The sequence below is a fragment of the Sapajus apella genome, unplaced genomic scaffold, assembly GCF_009761245.1.
Source record: "Sapajus apella isolate SASKATOON/1434 unplaced genomic scaffold, GSC_monkey_1.0 scaffold111, whole genome shotgun sequence".
Lineage (NCBI taxonomy): Eukaryota > Metazoa > Chordata > Mammalia > Primates > Cebidae > Sapajus > Sapajus apella.
Window position 1 is genome coordinate 1,568,206 of NW_022437051.1, and position 12,623 is coordinate 1,580,828.

General features: G+C 42.8%; 1 protein-coding gene across 6 annotated transcripts in view; it reads right to left on the reverse strand.

The window, feature by feature from the left end:
• Window positions 1-12,623, reverse strand: part of CCNY (cyclin Y) — a 266,513-nt gene that overhangs the window by 76,490 nt on the left and 177,400 nt on the right. The window contains exon 1 of one of the 6 annotated variants that reach the window (XM_032259776.1): window positions 9,417-9,437. The exons of the other annotated variants lie outside the window; for them this stretch is intronic. The gene's annotated coding sequence lies outside the window, so the exon portion shown is untranslated. Of the gene's footprint in view, window positions 1-9,416; window positions 9,438-12,623 lie in introns of those variants that run through there. 6 annotated transcript variants of the gene reach the window in all.

Sequence of the window (12,623 nt, forward strand, 5' to 3'; positions counted from 1 at the left end):
TCATACATAAAAATTAGACAGTTGGCTGGAGATCTATTAGCCTAAAAAAAAACTCCACTTTCTTTTGAAAAAGTTCTCCTCTGTACCCAGTACACTACAAAATAACAGGACAGAGTTATGGCATGCCTTTAAAGAGAGTTATGTGCTACAACAGATTCATCAAAACCTTACAGTCAAGTACATGGTAGTTCCTTATTCAAGGTGATTAAAATAGGACTATCTCAACTCCTTAAGGCAAATCAGCATCCATATACTCTGCTTAATTAAGAACCTAAAATGCAATATAATAAATAAATGGGGGAAAAAAAAAAAAAAGAATATTTTCTGAAAAGGCAAAACTTACCCCTTAGAGCAAAAGCTGCAAATCAGCCATTGTGGGCCTAATCTGGGCCACAGACATGTTTTCTTTGATCCCCACTTTTTAAGACAACATATAAAAATCAGGAGATTTCAAACACATAACACATACACACACTCCCCTATTTCAAGCTTCCCTTGAGAAATCAGATCTTTTGGCAACACTGAGCCCTACCCAAATGGTCACAACAGGCTGAAGACAAGCAGCTGTGGCCCCCTTCACAGTGGCTGTGTCCCTTATGGGACACAAGACTCCAGGCTCCCCAGTGACCACCCTCTCTCTGCTTTTCTGACACTCATTGGCAGGTCCTCACAAGCATTTGATTTTGCAATCTTAGAACAATCTCCAAGGGCTACGACTTGTCAGTATGGTATAAACAACTTAGAATGCCATCACAGAAGAGTTTTTCCAGTTTTTTAAAAAAACAATTCCATAGAAAATAAGCAAAACACAAGAATTAAGTTCGGGGAGGAAAGAGAGATCAGACTTACTGGTAAGCCAGGATGGTCTTCAAATCAACTTAGAGCGTCAGAATAAAACTTTTTGGGTTCAATTATTTCAATAAATTTGCAGAGAAATCTTATCAACACTAATAAAAATAGATGGGGCTATCCTAGCATTAATAGCTAATTGATCAAAAGATAAAGTAAAAGAAAGACAAAGATGGTCAAATAAATATGCACTGGAGGTAACATGTAATCACTTATCCACACAGAGGTTTATCCTCAGCAAACTTCTGAAATGTGGCGGTTTCTTCCTGTGTCAGCCAATGGCTAACTGGGCCAGTTTCTAACTTCTCCCTGGGTACTTGATTAAAGAAATATCTATTGAATCTTAAACAGATGCTACTTGAATTATCCGGTGCTTCTTGTATTATATAACTTCTGTTAACATTACACAATAGTTTCACAGTTAAAGGTATTAAGGGGTTTTGATGGAAGGAGAAAGATGGGTGAAACAGACCCTTAATTTTTCAAACGTGTTTCAATCTGAACTACAGTTAGTCAAGAAATTTCACGGTGAAAATGACTCTGCAAGGAGGTTTCCTGTTCAACTAGGATATAAAAGGGGTTAAATAGTAAATGTGCTACTAAACGTTTTGAGGGCTTCTGCTGTCAAAATGAAGGCAAATATAGAATCCTAACCATGGTGGAGGCTTTTAGCGTCCAAAAACCTTAACACATAGTTCCCTAGAAAAGCGTCAGTGGAAGCACAACATGCATGCAGTTCCCGCATGCCAGCAAGGTGACACCAGAAAAGCAATCCTTGGCCTTAGACAGCATCTGGACTAGAAACTCCTACCTTAACACCTGAGACTCACCTACCAGACCAGTTTTCTTTAAGACCCACTTTTATTATTAAAATACATCAGTAGGGGTTTATGAAACATCACAATCAAAAAAATGTAGAGCTTTCCTGTTTGGAACCAAAATAACACAAGTCTGTCATTTCTCAGGGAATTGAGAACCTGTTCTTAAGTCCAAGAATGTCATGGAGGACAATCCCTGACTGCCTGAAGATTGGGGTTCTATACTGTTATGTTCACAGACCCTCAAAGTTGCAAAGTTGCTAAGGGATGTCACAGACTCTAAGGGACGGCTTCCAATAATGGGGCATTTTTATTTTTATTTTATTTTATTTTATTTTATTTGAGATGGAGTCTTGCTCTGTCGCCCAGGCTGGAGTGCAGTGGCATGATTTTGGCTCACTGCAACCTCTGCCTCCCGGGTTCAAGCGATTCTCCTGCCTCAGCTTCCCGAGTAGCTGGGATTACAAGCACATGCCACCACACTGGCTAATTTTGTATTTTTAGTAGAGACAAGGTTTCTCCATGTTGGTCAGGCTGGTCTTGAACTCCTGACCTCAGGTGATCCACCCACCTCGGCCTCCTGAAGTGCTGGGATTGCAGGTGTGAGCCACCATACCTGACCCTAATAAGACATGTTTAACAGTAAATAACAGTACTATCATTTGTATGGTGAAATGCTGTCATACCATCCAAAAATCAAATGGAGAATATTTTATTGGCATGGAAACCGATGTACCATATGTCATTAGGAGATGAAAGCAGTATAATACCCTTTTGGGGGAAAACATGTGTAGGCATAGAAAATATATTATGAGAATATGTATCAGTATTTGGTTATCTTTGAATAATATGATTGTTTTCTGAGTTTTATGCATTGTAAACACTTGTTGGGTTTTTTTGTTTGTGTTTTTGAGACACAATCTTGCTCTGTCGCCCAGGCTGGAGTATAGCAGTGCAAGCATGGCTCACTGCAGCCTCAATTTCTTGGATGCAAGTGATCCTCCTACTTCCGCCTCAAGAAGAGCTGAGACTAAAAGCATGTAGCACAAGCCAAGCTAATTTTTTAATTTTTTGTAGAGACAGAGTCTTACTATGTTGCCCAGGCTGGTCTCAAACTCCTGGGCTCAAGTGATCCTCCTGCTTCAGCCTCCCAAAGTGCTGGAGGATTACAGGCGTGTGCCACTGTGCCTGGCCTATTGGTTTGCTTTTTAAAACTTTTGTTAAAAAAACTGCTTGTGAAAACTGATTCGGCCCTTTATTGCCCTCTGAGTGGTTGGACTGCCTCTCCAACACAAGGTGGTGTTCCCAGGAGATGCCCTGCAGCTCTCCCTGAAGTCAGGGAAGATTCACAGAGTCACCAAGATAAGTCTCCCCTCAACACAGTCCACTGTCACAGAAGCCCCGGGTGAAACTGACTGGTTCAGAGGCACTCCTGGGCCAAGGCGCCCTCGTCCTCCACCAGCAGCCCCTGTGCCCACCACTGCTCCTCAAGAGGGCTACAGCGAGGAAAGGCATAATGACCACTTGTTCCGTGGGGAAGCTGGGCAGCAGGATTACATCTAACACTCTCCCTATGAAAGGTCAGCACCAAGTGGGAGGTGAAGAAAAGCCTGTCGTGTTTCCTTCACGGCCAAGATATAACTCTAAGTCTGATGAGAATGCTCCCTGGGCCACAGGTAGTCCCTAATGGTGACAGACCAGGTGTCATCTCTTCCCAGTGTGGTGACACACAGCAAGTGACTTGCAGGCTTCAGAGACTTCAAGACCAGTGTCTGATGTGAAATTCACAAACGAGGTGAGTACAGCCCAGGTCCTGAAGAAAACTATGGTAATTACAGTATGTGTTCTGTCATGAGAACTCCACCTCTTTGGGAAACAAAAAAATAGGGAAAAGCCACCATTCTCACAAGCCAAGCAAAATGAACCTGCTTATCACCCTAACTTCACACCGAAGCCAAGCACGACAAACAGTGCAATTTTAGCCACAAAGGAAAAAATCCCCTCACTGCAAGAGTCAGGAAAAATGATATTCCCAATGTTTACAATGAGGGAGAACACATTTGGAAGAGCATAGTGGTTTCAGTTCACCTCTATGATGTTTTTCAGTGATAAAAGTTAAAAGAAAGAAATTCATGGAATACTAAAAATTAGAGATTACAGATGAAATACGTATCACTGCTAAAGTATGCTGACCACTTTGCTGCAGTCAGCTCTAACAGTTTATACTCAATTTTAGAGTAATAATCTAAACATTAATTGTTCACATGACCTTGCCTCAATCCGCCCCCAAATTACATATCCTTCACCCCTCGCAAAGCCCCTCTTGGAAACTCACACAGCTGGGCCTCCCTTAGACCCGCCTTCCCAGCAGGCAGAGAGCTCCACTCTTCCCCCTTGCTCCTATGAAGCTCTTGAAGTACCTCATGTGCTAACTCATCCAGAAGAAGAATAACTTTTAAAATTTAAATAGCTACTCTACTGGGTGTCGTTTTAGCAGAAATCACTGCCTTACTGAAAGACTGAAGCCCCACCAGAGCATTTCCATTCCCGAAAAAAAGACAGTACCACACAGAAGCTGAGAACTCTGCCCCATGGCAGGTGGGCATGTGGCCGGCCTCTGGGAGAGGCAGAGATGTGTACGGCCTGGTCTATTCTACATAAACACAGAATAGATTCAGGGAGACAACATGAAGTACGTGACACATCAGAGTGTACAACCAGCTAGTGAACAATGAAGAATAAAATATATGACCAAATCCTAGGAGATACAGAGTAGCATGCTTACAACAGAATAGCTTAAACAAAGCACTGGACCATTAGAGTCAAAAATAAATATTGTGCTTTTTTTTTTCCCTCGCAAGGCTATTCAGTTGAATTCAGTTAAATGGACCAACATCCACTGAATTTCCACTATATGCTAAGTATTGTATTCGATCCTGTTCTTATCAAAACACTACTTTGGAGTAGTGGCCACTTGTGTCATTAACTTTCCTATTCTACATGACCTATTTCATGGTCATAAGAAGGATTCTTGGTTTTCAAAGGGTTGCAGTCGATTAATGGTGAGACAAAACATGTATTTAGCTGATTCGAAATGCATCATATGACATTTCTATCACCTTTACCTTCACAATTATACTGTGATAGGATAAATCAGCATTTCATTAGATGTCACAAGTATATACACTAAGAGGTTGTCAGGGCCAATCCATTCTGTCATGGTTTTCATTAATTCATCCATTCATTCAACAAATAATCACTGGGCATCTACTAGGTGCTAGGTACTGCTGAGTTACAGGTACTGATAACAGAAGTAACGAAAGAGATCAGGTCCCAGCCCTACCAAGAGCATCCTTCTAAGCTGAAGTATAAAGTACTAGAGGAGAAAACAACAAAAAAAGGAAAAACCCATCAGGATTGACTCTACAACCCACATTCCGAAAGCTGAAATTAGACTCTCCAGGAGTTCTGGGAATCATTCATTCCCCAAAGAGAAGCTCAAACAGTAGAAAAAAGAATTACACATTTTATAATGTAAAAGATCCAGATTTGAATTCATTTTTGCTAGCTCTATGGCCTTGGGCAAATTGTGATACTATTCTGATCTCATTTTCCTTATCTACAAAGTGGGCTAATAACACTTTGCTTCGAGGACTGCTGTGAAGATTAGGAGTTATGTTCTAGCACAATGGACAGGATGTCTGCCAGCCACACAACAGGGGCCCCAGAAATAACGGGTATTAAAAACATTAAGCCACAGCACTTAGATCAGGGCTAAAGAAATAAAACTCTCAATACATAAATGTTAGGCTTACAGACACTGAAGACTGTTAAATTTCATTATACAATTTCTGTTCTCTAAGGAGTGCTGGCTTGAAATTGATATTTAAAACTTTGGTGTTGCAGCCGGGTGTGGTGGCTCACGCCAGCAATCCCAGCACTTTGGGAGGCCAAGGCAAGAGGATAGCCTGAGGTCAGGAGTTCAAGACCAGTGTGGTCAACATGGTGAAACCCTGTCTCTACTAAAAAATACAAAAATATTAGCCAGGTGTGGTGGCATGCACCTGTAATCCCAGCTACTTGGGACTGAGTCAGGGCAACTACTTGAGCTAGGGAGGTGGAGTTTGTAGTGAGCTGAGATCACGCCACCGCACTCCAGCCTGGGCAACAGAGCAAAACTCTGTCTCAAAAAAAAGAAAAAACAACAACTTTGGTGTTGTATACTCCTGTGAGTCTCCTACTTCCTAAAAGAATGGCAAGATAATCCATAAATTAACCTCTGAGGAGGCAATGCTTTAGAGGAGGCAGTTTTAAGGTATGTCATGGAATCCCTTGAGTTGACTTCAATCTAATATTTAGGAAGCAAAGTTTTAGCCTATTTTTTCTTTATGATGTTGATACCTATTAAGACACACAGCTGCATTAAAATATTCATAGAACGGTTTTTCTAAGGGCCTCCTGCCAGACTTTTAAGTGACAACTGCATGTTCGGTCACACTGCTTTCAGTCCATGTTTCAGCTGAGCACTCGGTAAAATACAACGCCTTTATTCAAAACTGAAGATAAAAGAAACAGCATGCGGCATGGTTTAATTCCGCAGTATTCTCCTATGCTGGGCAATCTCACTTTCTTCAGTCTTTTCCACAGATAGCACAGTAACAGTGATCCGCAATTGCTCACCTCGTCTTTTACACAAGCACCAGGTTTACTTTCCAGTGTTAAATGGATCCAGGTAATAAGACAGCGGCTAAGACAAGCAAGCGTCATTAGTTATCATTACCCATCTGAAAAAGTAGTAAAATGGAAAATGGAAAAGCACAGCAAGGCCTAAACAGTACTGGATAGAGAGGAGACACCACAGAAGCCTGCAAAGTCAAAACACCCCGCAACCTTGCATCCCCCTTTCTCTGCATTTGCCATGCCCTAAGCTGATGATCACTCCAATAAATCATCTCCAAAAGATGGGCTGTCCACTTAGGTCTGGACAGTGTTAGTGAGCAGAGCCCAAAGGAGTCAAGAGTTCTGCAATTCCTTGATAGGTTCTGGAGCCTCAAGGTACACAGAAAGTGAGCTTCAACTGGGAGGCCAGCTGTGGTACAGCCCCGCAGTTACCCTCCAAAGACATCACTAGTTCTATTTTCTGTCATTCGAGCAGTATTTGATGTGGTTAAAATCTCAAACCCCTAATTTCAATTTCAGGTAGTCACATTTCCAAATCTGTCTATGATGTGGGTGGCAATTATGAAATCAACAAAGCCTGTCAATTTTAAATCAGATTGTTTCTTTTGTTGTTACTACTGTCCCTGCCACTGCCTCAAAACTGGTGATGATCTCCACTTGCTGGTGTCAAGGGCGTGACATCAGGGGCCAACCTGGCTGGTTTGCTCCAGGAGGCTGTCGCCAGGCAAGCCTGAGCCCAAAAGCCTGCATCAGCATCCCATGACAGCAACCGCTGCTGCTGTGGCTGCCGCGGCCAAGTGCTGCTATGGCAGTTCTGGTTAATTCTACCTAAAATGCCATCTTTTCTACTTCCACTGACTTTAATTTTATTTTCTAATAAAATTAAATATAACACACTTAGATTCGGCTGCCTCCTATTTTCACTCTCTTTCAGCTGCTGGTGTCCCTGTCGGTGATCTCCCTATAAATCTTTGCAAGTGTGTGTGTCTGTGTCCACACGTCTACATGTGTGGGCCTCCAGGTCAGTCTCTCCGGGAGTGGGTTGCTGTCTGAATGGATGTGACTCTGTGCAGCTCTCTGTGCGCACACATCCAGCCTGCACTCATCTGCTCTGTTTGTCTGTCTGTCCCTCCAGCTCCCTGTCCATCTCTCCATCTCCCCGTCTCTCCACCTCCCCGTCTCTCCACCTCCCCGTCTCTCCATCTCCCCGTCTCTCTATCCCCATCTGTCTCTCCATCTCCGTCTCTCCATCTCCCCTCTTTCCAGCCCATCTCTGTCTCTCTTCCACTCCCTCTTTTCTTCCCTATAACTGTTTCCTTTTTCCCTTCCTCTCTCCCTAGTTTTTCTCTGCTGTCCTATTTCTAATTTTCTATCTTAATGTATCTAATATTCTATCTCAAGATTAACCAAGGAGATAAAGATGCTAATGTTAAAAGTGAAGACAGATTATTCTTCCAACACACAGACCAAATAGCCTAAAAGCTCTTATGCTACATGACGCTACATGCACTTCAAAACGTGAGTTAAAATGTAATACGGCCTTTTAAATGCCTATAAGAGTATGGCAAGAAAGCACGGCAAATGGCCTAAGGCCGAACTGAGAGAACTGCAGTCTGCGGCAGGGCGGGGGCTATTCCACTGCGTTAGCTGGTCTTGGGTTTTGACTAAGGTGACACACATGCTGGTTCGCACCTGTGATCTGGCATAATTAAGAATTCTAACTCCCTTTACTCTCAGAAGTGTCTTGGTTTGAAGACACTATTATTTTAACGTTCCTGCAGGACTGGATATAACACAGGAGTTGGAACAGACACTTATACATACAGCTAGAACCCTCAGAGAGCTATGATCTTAGCAAAAACCTGAATTAAGAAAAAGTATCTATGAATCCAAATGAAAAGGAGGCTGGGCTTTGCAGAGGGAAAGCTTTGCCCAATCTCCCAGCAACTGGTAACTATCAGTCTGTCTGTATCTTGACTGTGGTGACATTCTATTTTATACATGTAGCCCAGGAAACTCCTAAAGAAAAAGTTCACACCAAACTGGCCAAATTATAAACCACTCTGAAGCAGGCTATCTCCCAGAATTCCATCAGATCATGTCCTCTGATGACAGGCTCACATTCTAAAATGGTAAGACACAGTAGGAAGAAATAGTCTCTTACCTCTTGAGCAAGAGCCAAGAAACTCAACAAGTATCAAGATCAGACCCTCGAAAACTTGAGATAATAAAACTGAATAAAGACCATAGAATAAGTGTGTGCACAGTGGTGAAAAACAAAAGAAATTTTTAAATAAGGGGGAAAAGATACTCTGAACAAATAAAATGGAGTTTTAAAAAAGAACCATGTTTGCAGCATTCATATATAGACACACACACATACATATACACACATCTATACACGCATGCAAACACAATCACTACAGACCAAAATTCATATGCTAAATCCTAGTCCCCACTGAGACAGCATTTGGAGGTGGCACCTCTGGAAGGCGCTTTGCCCTCATGAATAGGATTAGCTCCCCTATGAAAGAGGCCCCAGAGAGCTTCCTTGTCCCTTCTGCCATGTGAGGTTACACCAAAAAGAAGATGGTCATCTATGAGCCAGGAAGCAGATCCTTACCAGATACCAAGTCTGCCAGCACCTTGATCTTGAACCTACCAGCTTCCTGAACTGTAAGGAATACATTTCTACAGCTTATAAGCTACTCAGTCTACAATATTTTGTTATAGCAGCCCAAATGACTAAGCTGGTCAATGAAAGCTAAAATTCAATAGGATGAGTTAAACTGCAGATTAGAGATTCTGGAATATAGAATTGGTGACCTGAAAAACAGCTCTGAGGAAATCACTTAGAATGGAGCACAGAGAAACAGAGTTACATTGTATAGAATGAACTAAGTCCAACCAACAGGGGATCTACATTCCATAACCACTTGGGGTAAAAACTCTTAGCAAACCTCCTTAATCTGATAAAGGCTCTCTGCCAAAAACTTAAGCAATCTGCATACTTAACGGTGAAACATCAGACACATTCTCAAGTCAGGAATGAAACTGGGATCCACCTACCGTCAACATTGTACAGGGGGCCCAGTCGACGTGACAGGACAAGAAAACATAACATACAAGGAATTTACTGAAATGGAAAGAAACAAAATTGTTACTTGCATATAATCCTCCACACAAAAAATATAAATTGGTTTAAAAATCTATTGGTGCTGGGCGCGGTGGCTCAAGCCTGTAATCCCAGCACTTTGGGAGGCCGAGGCGGGTGGATCACGAGGTCAAGAGATCGAGACCATCCTGGTCAACATGGTGAAACCCCGTCCCTACTAAAAAAAAAAAAAAAAAAATTAGCTGGGCATGGTGGCGCGTGCCTGTAATCCCAGCTACTCAGGAGGCTGAGGCAGGAGAATTGCCTGAACCCGGGAGACGGAGGTTGCGGTGAACCGAGATCGCGCCATTGCACTCCAGCCTGGGTAACAAGAGCGAAACTCCGTCTCAAAAAAAAAAAAAAAAAAAAATCTATTGGTGCTAGACACAAACGGACATACAGAAATCAATCTCATTCCTTCATCTCAGCAACAGTGCTCAGCTGAAGGAGCAATGCCGTCCTCTTCACGCTAGGGTGTTCAGCAATTCGTGGAGTTGCCACATGTCAAGTAGCTGCTGCTTGTCCACACCAGTGTCCCACACAATAGAAATCGTACCTCCCGAGGCCAACTGGGTATACACTGAGAAACACTATGGCCCAGGGCAATAAAAAAAAAAATAGCAAATGTATAATGACAATAAAAAATATTCCATTTACTAAGCAACACAAACAAAATGTCATTAAATTTAATAAAAGATGTGGAAAGCCCTTATATAGAAAATTATAAAATTTTATAAATAGGCCAAAATATATTTATACATATATAGAAATATATTCTACTCACATATATACTCATCTGTACATACAATTATTTACACCTATACATACCCTGCCCTGTGTCAAGCCATGGGCTGCATGCTGAGCTGGCCACACAGCAGTGAACGCAACAGGTATGGCCCCTGCTCACAGAATTATCAATCCTGTTGCAAAGTTTAAAGATCATCACTCTGTCTGGGCACAGTTCATATTACAAACTACTTGCCTTTATTTTAAAACTTAAAATTCAATTAGCGGGGCATGCTACTGCAGGCCTCTAGTCCCAGCTACTACAGAGGCTGGGGCAGGAGGATCGCTTAAGCCCACGAGTTCAAGGCTGCAGTTGGCTGTGACTATGCCACTACATTTCAGCCTGGGTGACAGAAAGACACCCTGTCTCTACTTAAAAAACACAATAAAACAAAACCTCAAAATTTAGGTGCGGCTTTGCCAGAAACCTTGCTTCACCCTAACACTGCTCCCTTTTGAGCATCTGACTGCTTACTGCCACATTTACCAGAGATCAGGTGAGGAAAACCACAAAGAGGGTTATGAAAGTCCACGTGAGGGTAGGAGACAGCAGGAGCAACAGGATAAATGCTAGTGCCTGTTCTCTGCTGTGTGAGGCTTGACAGAGGCATGGGTAAGGGCGGACACACCCAAGCACTCTCTCTGACTCAGACTCACAAGCTCTCGCTAGCTTCCGAGCCTGATCATCACCCCTATGGAGCTAGCTGCTCCTCCAGTCTGGCCTTGTTTCCCGTATCTCTTAACCACACCTTTCTGCTCCAGCAACTTGGCCACCACACAATCTTCTTTCAGTTTTTCCCAGGCTTGACCAGGCCATCCCCTCTGCCCTGAATATCCTCTCTCGTGGGGGCCATCTGGTCTGCTCCTGCTCGCACCTCAAGTGTCAAGCAAAATCCTAAGCCCTGGAAGCCTTCCTGACCTTCCTTGGCTCACTCCCACCAAGCCTAGTACATGCCTGTGTACTTCTGACGTCCCTAAAACCACTGGTTTGAATGAGTGTCCCCACACCCCCAAAATGAGTGCTGACTAGAGAAAGGAGCCAGTAAATTCATTCAAATGTCTTCCATATACCACCAAGGAATGGAACTGAATGGACTGCACAGAGATTTCAGATCCAGTCCTAACTCTCAAGGAGCTTCTTTCCACAGCAAACACTCTCATTCTTTCTTTCTTTCTTTCTTTCTTCTCTCTCTCTCTCTCTCTCTCCCGCCCCCACCCAGCCAAGTACTCCTGAGGAAAGGCAGAATGCAGCAAGGATCACACAGACAGCAATGATGGGCAGTGCTGGCAGTGCTCCAAGTCTGACTGGTGGAGGAGAGATGACTGCACAGCACAGGCAAGAGAGATTTCAGCAGGCCTCACAGAGAGCTGGATTTTTATTTCTATTTGGAGGACTGCTCAGAGGGAATGCATCTCAGCTAGAAGGAAGAGGACAGGCCAAGGCACATAACAGAAAAGCTTATCAGGGGACAGCCAGTAGACATGCAAAGCCAGAGTCGAGGAAGAAATGCTGTGGGCAAGGAAAGCAGGCAAGGGGGATTCAGGCCAGACTGTGCAAAGCCCTGGGTGTCAGAACAAGAGGCTGTACTTTTCCTGAGGACAGAGGGACAAGTCACTGATGACATTTCACCAGTTCAAATTTGACCGCTGGTGTTTATGTTTAGAAGGACATTCATTAAAAGAAAATGTGAAGGTGAAGTGACAAGTTTAAATTCAGAGAAAGGAGAAGAGAAAAACTATGTATCAGAGAAATAAACATGCCGACCTCACTGAGTCCTAGGAGGAGCAGAGCGACAATACCAGTTAAAGCCAGCGGCCTTTAGACTCCAACACAAAGGCCAGGGGGGGCCAATCAGTGCCACATTAGGACACAGGCAGTACTGGCCCTACCATGCATAAAGTCCAAATGTTCAACAGTAATTAGCAAATAAGCTGAATAACAAAAGGAACATAAAAGAATGATCAAATGAAATACTTCTCAACAACTGAAGGAGAGAAAAGGAAAAGCTGGCAAGGACCAACTATTAAGTCAAATGCAGATGAACTCAGAGAAAGAATCTCCTAGCAACCAGCCTCTCCTGAAAGGCATGAATTAGTACTATCATTGGAACAGGAAAAATACCACTTGGATTGCTGATATTTTAATACCCAGCAAATGACTAGGTCTTTTAACTATGGGGCAATATTGATGAAATCTGCTGTTACAGACAGCTGAAAAGTATATGAAATGATACCCTGAAAGCTAGAAAAGAGGCATTTGAGTCCACTATCATTACTCCATTAAACACTCAACAAATTATTTATGGAGAATCAACTTGATTTAGGTGTTGCGTAAG